Source organism: Symphalangus syndactylus, chromosome 6 (assembly GCF_028878055.3).
Source record: "Symphalangus syndactylus isolate Jambi chromosome 6, NHGRI_mSymSyn1-v2.1_pri, whole genome shotgun sequence".
In the NCBI taxonomy this organism is placed as follows: Eukaryota; Metazoa; Chordata; class Mammalia; order Primates; family Hylobatidae; genus Symphalangus; species Symphalangus syndactylus.
The window spans coordinates 89,539,845-89,556,572 of NC_072428.2; positions in this window are offsets into that span (position 1 = coordinate 89,539,845).

The following is a 16,728-nucleotide window of genomic DNA, read 5'->3' on the forward strand; positions in this document are numbered from 1 at the left end:
ATGTGTATTAAATATCTGCATATTATAACCTTCAGTCAATAGAAGTTATACAAGCACGTATCTTTCTTACAAGGGGGGATAGTTCTGTTGATGGCTTTGTTTTTGTTTCATCTAAAGAGGTCGTTTAACCCTTGTTTATAGCTGTGCATTTAACAAAATAGAACTTGTTCTACCAAAAAGTAAAAAACAACCAATTGCTCTAATGAGCAAGAATTCAATTCTTATGACTTAAAAAGAAACTGGAGCAGGACAAGGATTATACTCATAATTTGTGTTGTCAAAAAGCACTAAAACTTTCATCAAGGAAGTAACCAAGATGGATCTGGTACCTAAAACATTACACTAATTAATACACAGAAAGGTGGAAAAATCACAGACCATATCTGACCAGGCACTAAAAAGTATATCCCAGGATTCAAGAACAGAATTTGGAAATAAAGTATATAAACACTTAGAAGTCATTAAATATGTTCCTTCTCCCCACAAATTTTTTCACAATCCCTGACTTTTTTTATCTTTATCTTACTTTCTCATATTGACTGAACTATTAATTGAATATTTGTTAGGATTAACATGTCTTATTTTACAAAGCAAATTTTTTTCAAAGTGATTGGAAGAGGGTGGGGTTATCAGTTATTCACACTTCTTGTATGAATTAGTATAATCTAATTGCTTTTCTTTTCAATCCAGTTGACATCAGATTCAGTTTAAGACTGGGAATCTGAGCAGAGATCAGAGATTTAGCACATGGTGCTTTGAAGGGAGCAGAGAAGGTGGTTGTGTGTGTGGGTTCTTGGTGCATCAGGAGGCTGTGGACAGTAAAAAGACATGGAGCACCAAGGCAGGGAAGAGGAGAGTGCTATAAACAGACCTTGGCTACCGAAAAGCAAGATAAAGCCAAAGCCACTCTGTCCCCTCCTGATGTCTCTCTAGTGGACAGGTCCTTGAGGGGACAACTGAAGTGTAAAATAGGCATTTTCATCTACAACTCTTCATCTTCTATAGAACAACATTGCAGTTTCCTGATTACCAGTTCCTGGATCCACACATCCTTCAGACGTCAGTTCATTCTCTGTCCCCAGCTATACCCCAGAGCCTCTTCACCTGTGACTCAACCTACTATTCCTTCTGCTGTCTCTTTAGGTTGGACTGTTGTATGGACAAAATAGTGTAGATATTAATAGCACACACAGACTCATTCTCCTGCCTTCTCAAGGCTGTTTGCCATATCATTCTCCTCTGCTGAACTAAAAACAAAAGGAAGGCTAAATTTGGTATTCAGAAATTACCGAGCTGACCTATTTATTCTTTATCCAGAAAAGGACATCACACCAGTATCAGGAACAAACAAACTAAAAGGTCATGTCATAATAAAAATGTTCATTTGTTTGACTCACAGAGTTCATTATTTTAGTTCTTGAAGACTATTCTTGGTTTCTAAAACAGAATCATAAAAAAAATTCCAAACTGAGACAGTTTATCTTGACGTGGGTAATCATGCGTTTATACTTCACTTTATACTAAAATGAAAATAATGTTTTTCTTTCCACTCCACTGCAAGCGTTTATAAAGATTTTTTTTCTAAGTAGTTCCAAATGTTAACCTTTAAAATATAGACAGAGAAGCGTATTCAGATAGGTGTAAACTAGTTTCTTCTTTCATGGAATTAGTAATTTCTACTATAAAGAATTATTTTGATCACCATACTAAGGTCATGCCATTGACTTTGCTGATCCACACATCTCAGTATCCAAATTTATCCAATATCCAAATTTATATCCAAATTTACACCCTAATTTATATCTTGATATGTTTTCTAAAAGTTTTAAAAATTATCTTGGTTTATGACACCTTAATTTTTATAGTTTTTTTTTTTTTTTTGAGACAGAGTCTAGCTCTGTCACCCAGGCTGGAGTGCATCTTGGCACGTGATCTTGGCGTGACCTTGGTGATCTTGGCTCACTGCAACCTCTGCCTCCTGGGTTCAAACCATTCTCCTGCCTCAGCCTCCCAAGTAGGTGGGACTACAGGCGCATGTTACCATGTCTGGCTAATTTTTTTGTATTTTTAGTAGAGATGGGGTTTCACCATGTTGGCAAGGCTGGTCTTGAACTCCTGACCTCAAATGATCTGCCCATCTTGGCAGCCCAAAGTGCTGGGATTACAGGCGTGAGCCACCGCGCCTGGCCCTATGACTTTTTAATTTTACTAACTAGTTGTCTAATGATTATTATTTTCGTTTTTGTGTTTGTTTTTCTTGGTCTTGTTTATTTCCATAGTTTTGTATTATAATCTGTACTCAATATTTTCAATCCTTAAGTCTTATTCTCATTGTACAATCTACCTGCTTTTATGATTGCAGAATGTATGAGATGTATTTTATGCAAGTTTTTATATGTTATAAACTTTTTACTTTTAGCATTTTATCTTTTATTTTATATGTAATTTTATCACTATTTTTTACTCCTAAATTTTTATTTTTCTGATTTCTAATTCTTTTGCTTTTTTAAAAAAAGGCACTTCTTTTAAAATACACTAATTTATTTTGAACTATTTTATTTTTTTCTCATTTTAATCCTTTCTTAACTGCTTTCCATTTATTAATTTGTATCAATTTTTCATATTTTTTCCTATTGTAGTATATTTCATAAATTGTTTTATGATGTTCACAATAATTATGGCCATCTGTTAAGCATATGGACAAAATCCACACCACAAATCAGTCATGGGAAGCCTTCTCTGATTCAGCTGTCTCTGTAGCAACTAGTTTGACAATCTAGATAGATTTCCTATCCTTTCAAGGAATGCTTAACCAAACAAGTCCCTAACTAACCCTTAAGAACAAGAGGTTATTTCTTAGAGAGAAAATTATTCCCTTAATGCACACTTTGGTAATATTTGGCATGGTATCAAATAGCAATATTTTAAATATACTGAATATGTGATATCAAATAGCAATATTTTAAAATATATTCATTTCACTACATGATGAGCTTGTGTTTGTTAATGTTTGATGCCTCTTCTGTGACATAATAAACACTGGCTTTGGGGAAAATGTGATAACAATCTGCTTTGGCTAGGAAACTCATATCTAGATGATGAGGGACCAGGCGGTACTGATCCTCCCAACAGACATTCACAGCAGGAAGCACAGGAAAGTACATGCATTTGCTGCCTACTGATTATCTATTAGCAGTTTCACTCTCCTCCCTTTTCCATAGGTCCATGGGAGAATTCTCCGGGTGTATATCTGCCCCCCTCCTCTCCCTTTCATTTTAATGGTCTTGGAGAAGCGGGAGAGATATGACATTATCCTGAAAAGGATCACTGGTTCACTTATTTGGTGGCTCTCAAAAATTTTGAGAAACTTTTATTGGGCCTGGACCCACTACAAAAGATAGAATCTAAGAAAAGTGGAGAGAGTTGATTTGCTCTGGAAATGTCCTGGGCTCCAAAGAGTGCTCTCCATCCTTTCTTTTACTTTTTCTCCATAAGTAGGAATATAAATAATACATTTCAAAAGTTGAAAATTATGATTACTCTCAGAGAAGAAATTAGAAAGGCTCAATATGTAAGGAATAAGTTTAGGCCTTTGTAAGAGATGCTGTAAGTGTTTGGTAATACCTCATATTCAGTCAAACTAATCCTGAGTATAAGCTTGAAGATGCAAAACTGGAAAGTGATAGTAAATGAGGAAGCTCTTATGTAGGTAATTTTTTTTCTCTGACTAAAGTAAAAAAATGTGTTCATGAGAAAAAAAAAAATGGTCTAAACACCATCAGCAAAAAGGGAGACAAGAGTGAAAATACTGGCAACTTATCTCCAGAGTTATCTAGGGCAGTCTTGTCCCATGGATACCAGGCTATGATGCATGTTGCAGACATATCTCCATGGCCAAGGTGCAGCACTGGGTGCTGTGGTTTATTGAGACATTAAGACTATTTGATGAGATCCTTGTGTTCCCATATCTGTGGTCAATTTCATCATCTGTGAAATGGGAAAAATACAGTATCTACTTCATAGTGTTGAGTTTCAAACATATCACGTAATTATGTCTCTTAGAACATAGTAAGTTCTCAATAAATATGATGTATCTTTGTTATTACTATACAATTATCGAACCTAAAGATTTGTAACTATTGTTACAAATATTTCAAGATTCTTACAGACATACATATAATAACCAGAGTATTTTAGAACTTTTGTTAAATACAGAAGTGACATTATAAAAGATATTTTTTATCCTATAATTATAAGGAAAAGTGTTGTTTTCCTCTGTAGCAGTTGTCTAATTCATTATAATTTATAATCAGTTTGTTTTTAAATAAGTAAGGCATCTTGTTCAATGTGACAACAGACCTTTTATGAAAGTACCCTTCATTTCACATTTCACATTTCAATTGTGAACTGTTGAACTAGCCAGCTCAGGCTGTTATATGAAATATCATACATGGGGCAGCTCAACAAAGAATAATTTTATCACTCTTCCAGAGGCTGAGAAGTCCAAATCAAGGTTCAGCAGGGTTCTTTTTCTAGTCAGGGCCCTCTTCCTGGCTTGCAGATGGCCAGCTTATGGCTGTGTCCAACATGGGAGAAAGAGAGACAGAGACACACACATTGAGAGAGAGAGAGAGAGAAAGCCAGAGAGAGAGGGAGAATCTCTTCTTATAAGGGATCAGTCCTATCAGATTAGGGCCCGACCCTTGACCTCATTTAACCTTAATCATTCCCTAAAGACGTTGTGTCCAGATATAGACACATTGTGGGGTATGGCTTCAACATATGAGTTTTGTGGTGACACAATTCAGTCCATAGTCACTGCCAATCCCAATTAGAATTGTCACTGTCTTTTGATGAATAGGCAGCATGCTTTCAGAGTACTCAACTGAGCAGAAGTACAGGAATAATAATACATTCAGCATGCTCTTTTCTTTAATGAGATCAGTGAGATCCTCATATTAGCATGAGAAAACATTCTCCTGCACAGACTAAGATAACTTGTTTTCAAGCTATGAGAAGAAACAGACAGGAGGAGGGGGCTACCTGTTATGTTGTAATGTTTAACATTAAGGATCTATTTAATATTTAAAACTTTATACAGAAAGTTTTTCAACCCCAGGCCACATTTGTTTACAAATACTATCCACCAAAATGAATTAAATATATCTCATTATAGAAGGATGATGCTAACTAACCCCTTCTAAAATAATCTCATCTCCATTTTAGTTGGGGTCTTTATGCTTAAATGCAATGTGTTAATTGAAATGAAGTTTCCAGTTGGTGACTAAATTTGAGAAAGGCATGCTAAATTTCATAACTCTTTCGCTGATCAATGTTAGTCACCACAGATATCCACTTATGCGGTAATCCTCATGTATCAACAAAGGAGCCAATATAAAAGTTTACTCACCTATAATCTACTCATTTCACATGCATGGAACAATCTATCAACTCATAAAATCCAATATATAGTCAGTTGCACATACTATGTATGAACATGTGCATGAACATATATAAAATTCATGAATTCTCTAGAAAAATGTAAGCAGAAATCTCTTTATAGGAAATCCAGAACTTTCCAGTAATAATGTCTATATAAGAGATTTTATGTTAACATACAATGGAAAGATTTAATGATAATATAGAACTTAGATAGAATTAGAGGAAAATTATATTCATGCTATCTCTAAACTCTGGGGTTTCTGAGAAGAAGGGTTAATGTCCCAAATAGTGAGGATCTGCACTTTATAAGATGAAGGATGTGCTGTAAAATGATGGCTCCAGGTCAGCTAAATACATTATCAAAACGAAGCACTAATCAAATAGGAAACACCTTCCCCTCAGGCACTGGAAAAGGTTGCTGGGTTTTGTTCTTTGAAATCACCTTCCCGAAAGTGTTATAAAGATTAATTCAAAGACCAATTGATTTTATTTCTAGTTTTACACATACAGATACTTAAAAATATACCTCGTAAGGGAGCAACCATATGCCTTCTGAGACTGTGGTTTTTATTGTTACTATATGGTTTGCTTTTCTTTTACAAATTCTGACTTCAATCATACTGTATTTGTTGTACTTAGCTCTCCTTTTTCAAATGTTTGGGAATAATTTATAAAATAATAATTTCTGTTAAACAACTTACTTAAATAATGACCCAAGTAATTATTATTTGTGAAATTTTATAGACAGGTCCACAGCTTATTTCCACTCCATGCATCAAAACGTGGCTGACCATGAGAATAATAAAACAATTTAGTGCTAGGTGTGATTTTTTGGCTACAGAGAAAATAGTCATTTTAAAAAACCTTTAACACTCAATCCTTTTAGTAACACTGTACTTTTCTATTTTAACACTGTACTTTTCTATTTTACAAATGGAAAATAAGCAAAACTGACATACTGCTTGGTTCTTTTTTTTGAAGCAGTTTTGATGACTTAAAAATAATTCCCCTAACTACAGATGTCTAGTACAATTGGATCTTTATATATTAAAAACAGATAAAGCTATACCCCACCAGTTTTACAGGGAGTCCAACACTACTGAGTCAGTCTTATGGCACAGCTTGAACTAATAATAGACACTTAGGATTATCCACGAAGCTCATCTGGGACTGAGACAAGCACTTCCTAAGGTTAGTCTCCTGGGCCATCATTCAAATGTATTATTATTCAAGTAGCTAATGAGACAAGAAAAGCTGGAACCATAATTGACCTGTATTCTCTTGGGATACCAGCTCTGAGAGTAGATTCAAGTAAATTCCCCAAGTGTACGGTAGATGGAAAGCGTTGTAATTAATTTATCAGTCAAAACCAAGCTTGTGAGTGAAAGAATTGCCCAATTCCTTCTTTACCAAGTCCCAGACTCCAACCTCTCTAGGAAAAAGGAAAAAAAAAACCAAAAAAACTACTTCCACATATTCTGAAATATAAATACATATGTAAATGGAAACATACAATGTGGTATATGTTTACATATATAAAGTGTATGTGTGTGTGTGTGTATGTGTGTGTGTATGCTTTTCCAAATAATATAATGCCAAAAAAGTTTCCATATATAGTATAATTTAAGATGTCACAGAAGCTCAGTTATATTAAATATTGTGATATCATTACTTATACTAATATAAACAATCATATTATTCCCACTATGTTGCATGCACAGTGTCCTAAAAAACTGAGGTTCAGCCATTTTATGGAAACCCTGTCATATACAACAACATAGATGATCCTAGAAGGCATTGTGTTAAGTGAAAGAAGCCAGACACAGCAAGACAAATACCTCGTGATCTCATGCAGTAGCAGCTAAGAAAGTTGATCTCACAGAAATATACAAAAGAATGGTGGTTACCAGAGGCTAGGTCAGTTGAGGAGTGACCGGGGTGTTGGGGGATGTTAATCAAAGGATACAAAGTTACAGTTAGATAGGAGGAAAAATTTCAAGGGATCTATTATAGGGCATGGTGACTATAGCTAATGATAATATATCATATTCTTAAAAATATTAAGATTGTGAATAAGTGCTCTCACCACACAAATAATAACTATATGGGGTAATGCATATGTTAATTAGACAGAGTCAACCATGTTAGACAGATGTAACAATGTGTACATACTTCAAACATCATGCCGTATAGAAGAAATACACACAATTTTTACAGTAAATTTAAACAAATAAATTTGAAAAAATAAATAAGTGAACAAAGATATTCCTTCATAAAAACTGATGATTTACTTGCAGTTTTTTAAATTAATTGCAAAATATTAGTTCAACCTGGCTAAAACTATTTTTCCCAAACTCCACTAAAATAACAGAAAAGATTTTTAAAAGAACTTATAAAACTATAATCACAAAGCAGAAAGAAAAAGAGATAACAGCAGATAAAACATTACAACATGTTTTTAGAAAACTGAAAACATACAGATGAGTGATGCCTGACCTTTAGGAGCAAAGAAAATTACAATCAGAGTACTATTCTGATGAAAAAAAAAAGCATAATTTCTTAAGAAAGGCTGGGAGTTCAAAGTCTCGAAGAAGGCAACTTCAAATATAGAGCAGACACTAGGAGGATTATTGGTCTACATTAATTGTAGTTAGCCTCCAGATCTGCTCCCTGAATCATTACATTCCTCCTGACCCCTAAAGAGCCTAAGGTTTCATTGTTTGGAGTAAGTGAGTCAGACTGGTCCCAGACTAGTATAGGAGAAGCAGCAGAGTAGCAAGAGGCAAGAGGCTAAGACTGGGGAATTAAATGAATGTTGAAACTCTAAGGGCCTGCCCCCATTCCGGTGCTGGTATGAACTACAGCCAAGTGGATATTACCTGAATTGCTTCCACAGGCAGGAGATCATAGATTCTTCCCTAGGAAAATGAAATGGCCTCACAAAATATAACTTTAAAACATTGGGATTCGGTAGTACACAAATAAAAACGTTATTTAACGTGAAGCCTGGAAGTCAGCAAATACTTATCATGCACGTGTAGCTACAAATTTACTCAAATGTGAACAGATAGCTGAGGATCACCAGACATTTAAGGAATGCCTTCAAGATAGAAAAAACTAAAGGGAAGTAAGCAACAGAAGAAAAGGAACTAGCGGAGCCAGAGCAAATATAACACAAAATGCCAAAATTAATGTCTTCAGGTAAGGAGCATATGATATTGTATGCATGTCAAAAAAAAGTAGGATATAATAAAATGTAGCAGGCCACAGGAATAAAAATTATTTTAAGTTAATACTATGACAAAAATTTTTAAATTCAACAAAATAATTTGAAAAAATTAAGGAAAATCTTTCTCCACACACACACACACACACACACACTCACACACATGGAGATACATACAGACACACACACACACAAAAAACAAAAAGGCAAAGTAACACGTCACGGGAGAACAAAAGGTAAGACCATCAGAGGATCATTCTAGGTGGACCAACATCCAACTAAAAGGAGTTTCAGAAAAAGAGATGAGAGGAAGGAAGTTATTATTGTCCAAAATTGAAAGACTGGTGCTCTGGTCACTATTGCCAAGTAACAAGACACTCTAAAATCTAGCTCTTTAAACACTCATTTTATCATGCTCATGGTTAAATGAGTTGAGAATTTGGACAGGGCCCAGGAAGAATGGCTTGTTTCTGCTACACAGTTTCAGGACCCTCAGCTGGAAACACTCAATGGCTATAGATTACTATAGGGTACTGAAATCATCTAGAGTCATCCTCATTCATCTACCTGGAAATTGATGCTGAGATTTTTTCATTTTGTTTTTTGAGACAGGGTCTTACTGTATCACCCAGGCTGGAGTGCAGTGGTGTGATCACGGCTCACTGCAACCTCACTTCCCAGGCTCAAGTGATCCTCCCACTTCAGCCTTCCATGAAAGGTGTGCACCACTATGCCTGGCAAATTTTTTTGTAGAGACTGGGTTGTGCCATGTTGCCCAGTCTGGCCTCGAACTCCTGGGCTCAAGTGATCCGTCTGCCTCGGCCTACTAAAGTGCTGGGATTACAGGCGTGAGCCACTGTGCCTGGCTACTGCTGACTTTCATCTATGACCTTAGCTAAAGCCATATGGACTGTGTCTGAACTCTTCATGTGACCTGGCCTTCCACACAAAATGGAGATTACAAGGTAGGCACATTTCTTATATGGTAGCTCAAGCAGCCAGTGTGTGTCCCAGCCATGCAACATGGAAGCTTCATTATATTTAATGACCTAGCCTTGGAAGGTCACATAATATTCTCACCAATTAATCTTCTTAGTTATAAAGAAGTTGTTATATTCAGCTTAGATTTAAGCAGTTGGAACAGAGACCCCACCTGTTGAGTGGAGGAGTGTCAAAGATTTGTAGACATGTTTCAAAACTGCTGCAGTTTCAATGTCAGAATAAAGGTCTAGCATAGAGAATTTGAAAATTTCCTACATCGATGAATTGATAGTAAAATATCAAAATACTTGGAATTAATAGACATTTCTAAAAGTTTCTGGAAAGGGAAACTTTCCAGACTAACCAAATATAAAAGATATTCCAATCTTGGATGTATTTATTCCAAATAACCAAATTCCAAATATCCCAAATAACAAAATATAAAAGATAGAGAATAAAAGTAATATGGGCTTTCTGAAGTTTTTTACTAGAATCTAAGATACTATATCAGTGCCTTAAATTTTATACATAATTAATTAATTTTTGACAATGGGGCCAAGAAAATTAAATGCAGAAAAATAGTCTTTTAAACAAGTGGTGCTAGGAGGACTACTTATGCATGAGCAAAAGTCTAAAGTTGTACCCCTGTCTCATACCATGTATAAAAATTAACTCAAAATGGATCAAATGCTTTAATGTAAGAGCTAAAACTATTAAACTCTTAGCAAAAATAAGTGTAAATGTTTATTAGCTTGAATTAAACAATAGTTTCTCAAATATGGCACCTAAAGCACATGCAATAAAATAAAAAATAAATAAATTACACTTCATCAAAATTAAAAAATTTCATGCATCAAAGAACACTATCAAGAAAGATAAGAGAACTGGCTAGCCATATGCAGAAAACAGAAACTGGACCCCTTCCTGACATGTTATACAAAAATTAACTTAATATGGGTTAAATGTTTAAATGTAAAACCCAAAACCAAAAAGTCCTAGAAGAAAACCTAGGCAATACATTCAGAATATAGGCATGGGCAAAGACTTCATGACTAAAACACCAAAAGCAATTGCAACAAAAGCCAAAATTGACAAATGTGATCTAATTAAAGAGCTTCTGCACAGCCAAAGAAACTATCATCAGAGTGAACAGGCAACCTACAGAATGGGAAAAAATTTTTGCAATCTACCTATCTGACAAAGGTCTAATATCCAGAGTCTAAAGGAACTTAAACAAATTTACAAGAAAAAAACCAATCCCATCCAAAAGTGGGTGAAGGATATGAACAGACACTTCTCAAAAGAGAACATTTATGCCGCCAACAAACATACGAAAAAATGCTCATCATCACTGGTCATCAGAGAAATGCAAATCAAAACCACAATGAGATGCCATCTCACGCCAGTTAGAATGGTGATCATTAAAAAGTCAGGAAACAACAGATGCTGGAGAGGATGTGGAGAAATAGGAAGGCTTTTACACTGTTGGTGGGAACGTAAATTAGTTCAACCATTGTGGAAGACAGTGTAGCAATTCCTCAAGGATCTAGAACCAGAAATACCATTTGACCCTGCAATCCCATTACTGGGTATATACCCAAAGGACTATGAATCATTCTACTCTAAAGACACATGCACATATATGTTTAATGCAGCACTATTTACAATAGAAATGACTTGGAACCAACCCAAGTGCCCATCAATGGTAGACTGGATAAAGAAAATGTGGAATACTGTGGAATACTATGCAGCCATTAAAAAGAATGAGATCACGGCCTTGGCAGGACATGGATGAAGCTGGAAACCATTATTCTCAGGAAACTAACACAGGAACAGAAAACCAAACACCTTATGTTCTCACTCATAAGTGGGAGTTAAACAATGAGACACATGGACACAAGGAGGGGAACATCACACGTGAGGGCCTGTCATGGGGGGTGTTGGGGGCAAGGAGGAGGGAGAGCATTTGGGCAAATACCTAATGCATGTGGGGCTTAAAACCTAGATGATGGGTTGATAGGTGCAGTAAACTACCATGGCATATGTATACCTATGTAACAAACCTGCTTATTCTCTACATGTATCCCAGAATTTAAGGTAAATTTTTTTAAAAAATAAAAGATAAAAGACAACCCACAAGATGGGTGAAATATTTGTATATCCTATATCTGATAAGGGTCTAGCATCCAGAATATATAAAGAGTGTTTACAACTCAAGAAGACAAATAATTAATTTTTTTTTAATGGGCAAAGAAACTGAGTAGACAGTTCTCCAAAGAAGGTATACAAATGACCTACAGGTATATGAAAATTTTTCTCAACATTATTAATCATTATGGAAACACAAAGCAAAATCACAACAAAACAACCCAAACAAATTATATGAACTGATGAATGGATAAATAAAATATGGTATATCCATATAATGGAGTATTATTGAGCTATGAAAAGGAACGAACTATTGATATGTGCCACAACATGGATGAACCTTGAAAATATTTTGGTAAGTTAAAGAAGCCAGATGCAAAAGGCCACATATGTGTTATTCCATTTGGATATGAAATGTCCAGAAAGGGCAAATTCATAGAGACAGGTAGGGTAGAAAGAGATGACTGCTTAATGAGTATGTGAGTTTTTTAGTGGTTGGGGTAGGTGATGAAAATGTTCTGAAATTAGATAATGGTGATTGTTGAACTCCGTGATAGACTTCTGAATAGACTAAAACTCCCGAATTGTACACTTTAAATTGGTTAGTTTTGTGGTATGTGAATTCTGTCTACTTCATTTAAGAAGAATATGCCTATATATGTTTTAGGATAAAAATCTTAATGTACATCTGTATTAGCCTGTTAATTGTTAATTACCCCAAGGAATTATATTGGAAGATGGGGAACAAAGCAACACTATTTTTTATTATAAACTTTTAAGCATTATGAAATTTAAAACTACATAAGTATTTGTTATTTTAAACTTCACTAAACATTTTATTATAATTGCTTTAGTACTATGATTTTAAAATTATATAGTTGTTTGATTTTTTAGAATAATACTTATATACAGTTCAAAGTATTACTCATTTTGCAAAATATTTTAGTTAATACACACAATTAGAAAATAACCTTGTCTGTGTTAATTATAGCATTTCAAAAAGTGTAAAATTTAATTATAAAGTATATCTAAGCCACATATTTTATTTTGTGTACCAATTATATATCCCAAGTACATATTGATTTACCATGCAGAGAATCAAACCATTAATTGTTGACACACAAAGTGCCTAAATGTACTATCTACTGTCCATTCAAATCGGTAATAATTCACTTTTTCTGAGACTATGATGAAAGCATTATCTGAATCCAAGGATTTCCCACAGATGCTAGGAAGAAATAGATCCTCTCAAATACAGAACAATCCTGATTTTTATTACTGTGCTTTGTTCCATTTGATTTGATGGAATTATTAGAGATAACATCTGCAGCATGTAAATGTTTACAAGGAATGGTTGGTCTACTAGGAAAGCATGTAAGTGAGATAATCACCAAAACTCAGCTGTGAAATCCTAAGTAGCTGCTTTCTAGGGAACAGGATTGATCTATAAGAGTCTCATAGCTGGAATATTCCTAGAGTAGAGATATTTGTTGGCTGCCTCCTTGTATTTAGTTGTTAAACAGTCACATATACCACATTGTTTGTGGAATATTAAAGATTTTATATTCAGCTTCATCTCATCCTCTACCTGTTGGGGCGTATTTTGTTTTTGTTTGTTTTTCAGGCTGAATGAAATTTGGTTTAAGGCGTAGATAGCATGGATCTGGCTTCCTTATTTCTGCTTTCTCTCTCTGAATTCTTTCACAAAGCACCTCACAGAATATTTTTGTTTAGCTATAGAGGTTAGACCTTGGGCTTAGTGCCTAGCCTGTAACCAAGTACATGTGTTTATATTCAGAATGTTTGATAACATAAAAATTGATGAAAATTAATAAAAATGGTTACAATCCCAGCAATACAAACAGCAGGAAAGGGCACCTTAGCAGGTGCAAATTTACAACAAAGATGCAGAATACAGAAAGCAGAGGGAAGGGTGTCAACTGATAAAGGGCAGAGCAAACTTCACCTAAAGTATTCTAAATGGGTGCTACAACTGGAGAAACCATAAAGTAAAGGGGAATTCCAGAAAAACTAAGAACTCAGGGAGTGTAAATTGAAGAAAGGCTGGAGTGAGGGTTGGTGCATCGAAGACTTGAACTAACTGGAAGTCTATAAGGAAGATCCTTTCCTCCAATACCTCAATACTTGACCTACAGTCACATGTTAAGTTTAACAAAAATGGTCAGGAATCTTTCTTTTTATAAAAGTGTCTTAGGAGAACCAGGAAAAATTGTGTGAAAACACCACAGAGCAGAAACTCCTTCCTTTTGGCATTTGGGGTGCACCATCAGAACTGCTGGCTCTGTAACATTCATTCCAAACTAAAGAAGTTGTCTGTTAGGAAGTCCCAACTACTTTCCACTGCCCCTAGTCACACTTTTTATTGTTAAATATGGACAGATAATAATGGATCATGTGACATTTGAAAAAAAGCTTTATTGTAAAAGCATACCCAAACAGGTATCAACCTAAAGAAAGAAACTGAGGCAACATTATTATAAGTAGAGGGTTTCTTTGGGCCAAATTTGAGTCCTTCAACTTGAGAGACAGATTCAAATTTCCCTGATTGTATGGTTTGATTAGCAAAAGTTACAAGTGTGCTTTTAAAGAAAAAATGAAGGGGCAGCTTCTAAGTTGAACATAAGCTATTGATTAAGTATACATTGTTCTTTGCATTGCAAATTCCAGGAGCATGAAGATAATGGGTGAGGGTCACATTGTGCAACTTGTGATAGCATTTTAGGTAACTTACCAGTGAGTGTGGAAACTAAAGGGAAGGAAAGAATAAATTGCCTTTAAACACTTCCCCCCAGTGAGGCATGCGTGGGTGGGTGTCCCCCAGCCTTATGACTGAAGGCTTATTCTCATTTCTCTCTGAGTTTGGTAAGTTTTGCATATTTTACATTCTTTGCACAGCTCTGAGCTCCTTTTTTTTTTTCTTTATAGGAAAAAATAACCTTAGGGAAAACAGATAATTTAAAAAATAATAAAAAATGAAATATTCTGAATATTACCCTCAGATATGTATGAAGATATTCCATTCATAAAATAAAATATAAAGCTATGACAAATAGAATAATAATGAGGTTTTAGAACTTAAATATATATTTGCATAAATTAATAATATTAGAAAGAAGAGAACAATAGTTGAGGAAATCTTACAGAATATAGAACAAAAGTCAAGAAAAAATACAGAAAATATAAGACAAGGCAGAATATTAATCCAATAAATCTGGGACCTAATTAATAGAAATTTTAAAAAATGAGAATAGAAAACAGAGAAGGAAAGAAATTGTCAAAAAAATAATAAAGGAAAAATTTCCAGGACTGAAGGGAAGAGACATGAGTCTTCAAAAGGAAAGGGCACACAAGTGTGAAAGAATGAATTTTCAAATGACCCATCTAGGTATATAATTTAGGAATTTCATAATATAAAGAACCAAGTTCTTATCTATAGGAAAATGGCCTGCTGCATGGCAAGAGTGATGCCATCTTAAAGCGAAACTGCCATGATAATCGATATTTTACTCCTGCATAATATGGTGTTCTGCAGCAAGGTCTCTAAACAATGCCTGGAGCATAGATAACCCCACATAAGGATGCTTATCTCACCGCCCCCCTTGCTCAGCTGTACATGTCTTTACCATAAAAGCTTGCTAAGTAAAGGGCACTTAATGGAGAGTGGGTGCAGGGATCCACCATCTCATGGCTGGCCTGGATATTGCTCTGTTCCTAAGTCCCTATTAAATATTTCTTTCTGAGAAACTGGATTTGTCAGCCTCTTTCTTTGGCTTCTCAGCTCCCTCCACCTTTGGGGACAGGTTTGTACATACCTGCTCAACACAGAACATTATCCTATTTCTCTACTTTGTTTTCTACTCCCTTGCAATTTATACATCTTCAAAGATCTTTCTGCATCCTGAATCAAAGTTTATCTTATAAGCTTTTATACCTGATGCTGACCTCTTTCACGTGAGGACTTTTGCCTAGAATCTGTCCCTGGACTGCCCTGGGGTCGTGTTCTAAACGTGTCACATGTCAGGTAGTCACTCTAGCTGACATCCTGGCTGAGTGGTCCTGGGCATCTGCCTATTACCTGTAACTTATTCTCCAATTTTCCTATCACCTCTTTCCAAAATTGCCCTAGATAATCTATTATGGAGAAAGAGGAAGTGCTTTTGTGTTTCTGGGGAGTGGGGCCTTCTAAATAAATTTTTCTGAAAGTTGGGATCTTCAAATGAGAGCAAGACTTGGGAAGTTTATTTACAACTCTACAGATAGTAAAAGAACTCCAGAGATTGACCTAATTCTAAAGGCGTGAATTTATATTTCAAGGGAAAAAAAGGCCTGAAACTATGTACACATCTTTCTGTCATAGAATCCAGTGGCCTTGGAGAGATGTATTTACATTCCAAAATATTACAGTGAGAACACGGGTTCTTTTTCATCCATGTCTAAGAAGGAAAGATTTTTCTCCTTTATTTTGGGAGGGTAGGAGGAGGCAGCTATGTCTTTCTCCAGTACATAAGCAGAGAAAATCAATTTTTCTCCTTTTTTCTCTTACGATAGAAGTTTGCTTTTCTAGGGCATTATAATTAGGTTTCATCACATTGACCAGGGGTAACAATCAGAGTAAAGAGAATTACACAATCATTATTTGCTTCTTAAGTCGATAGCAATAATCTGTATTCTATCCAGAACACCTCATGCACACATTTAAGATAAAATTAATAAAGATTAACATTTAAAGTTCAAAGCCTATCCTCACCCTCTTGACTGAACTTCAGTCCTCACAACAGCTCCAGAGGTCAAAAATCCAAACTCTCAAATGCTATTTATTTATTTACATATTTTGAGACAGTGTCACACTCTGTCACCCAGGCTGGAGGGCAGTGGCATGAACATGACTCACTGTAGCCTCAACTTCCTGA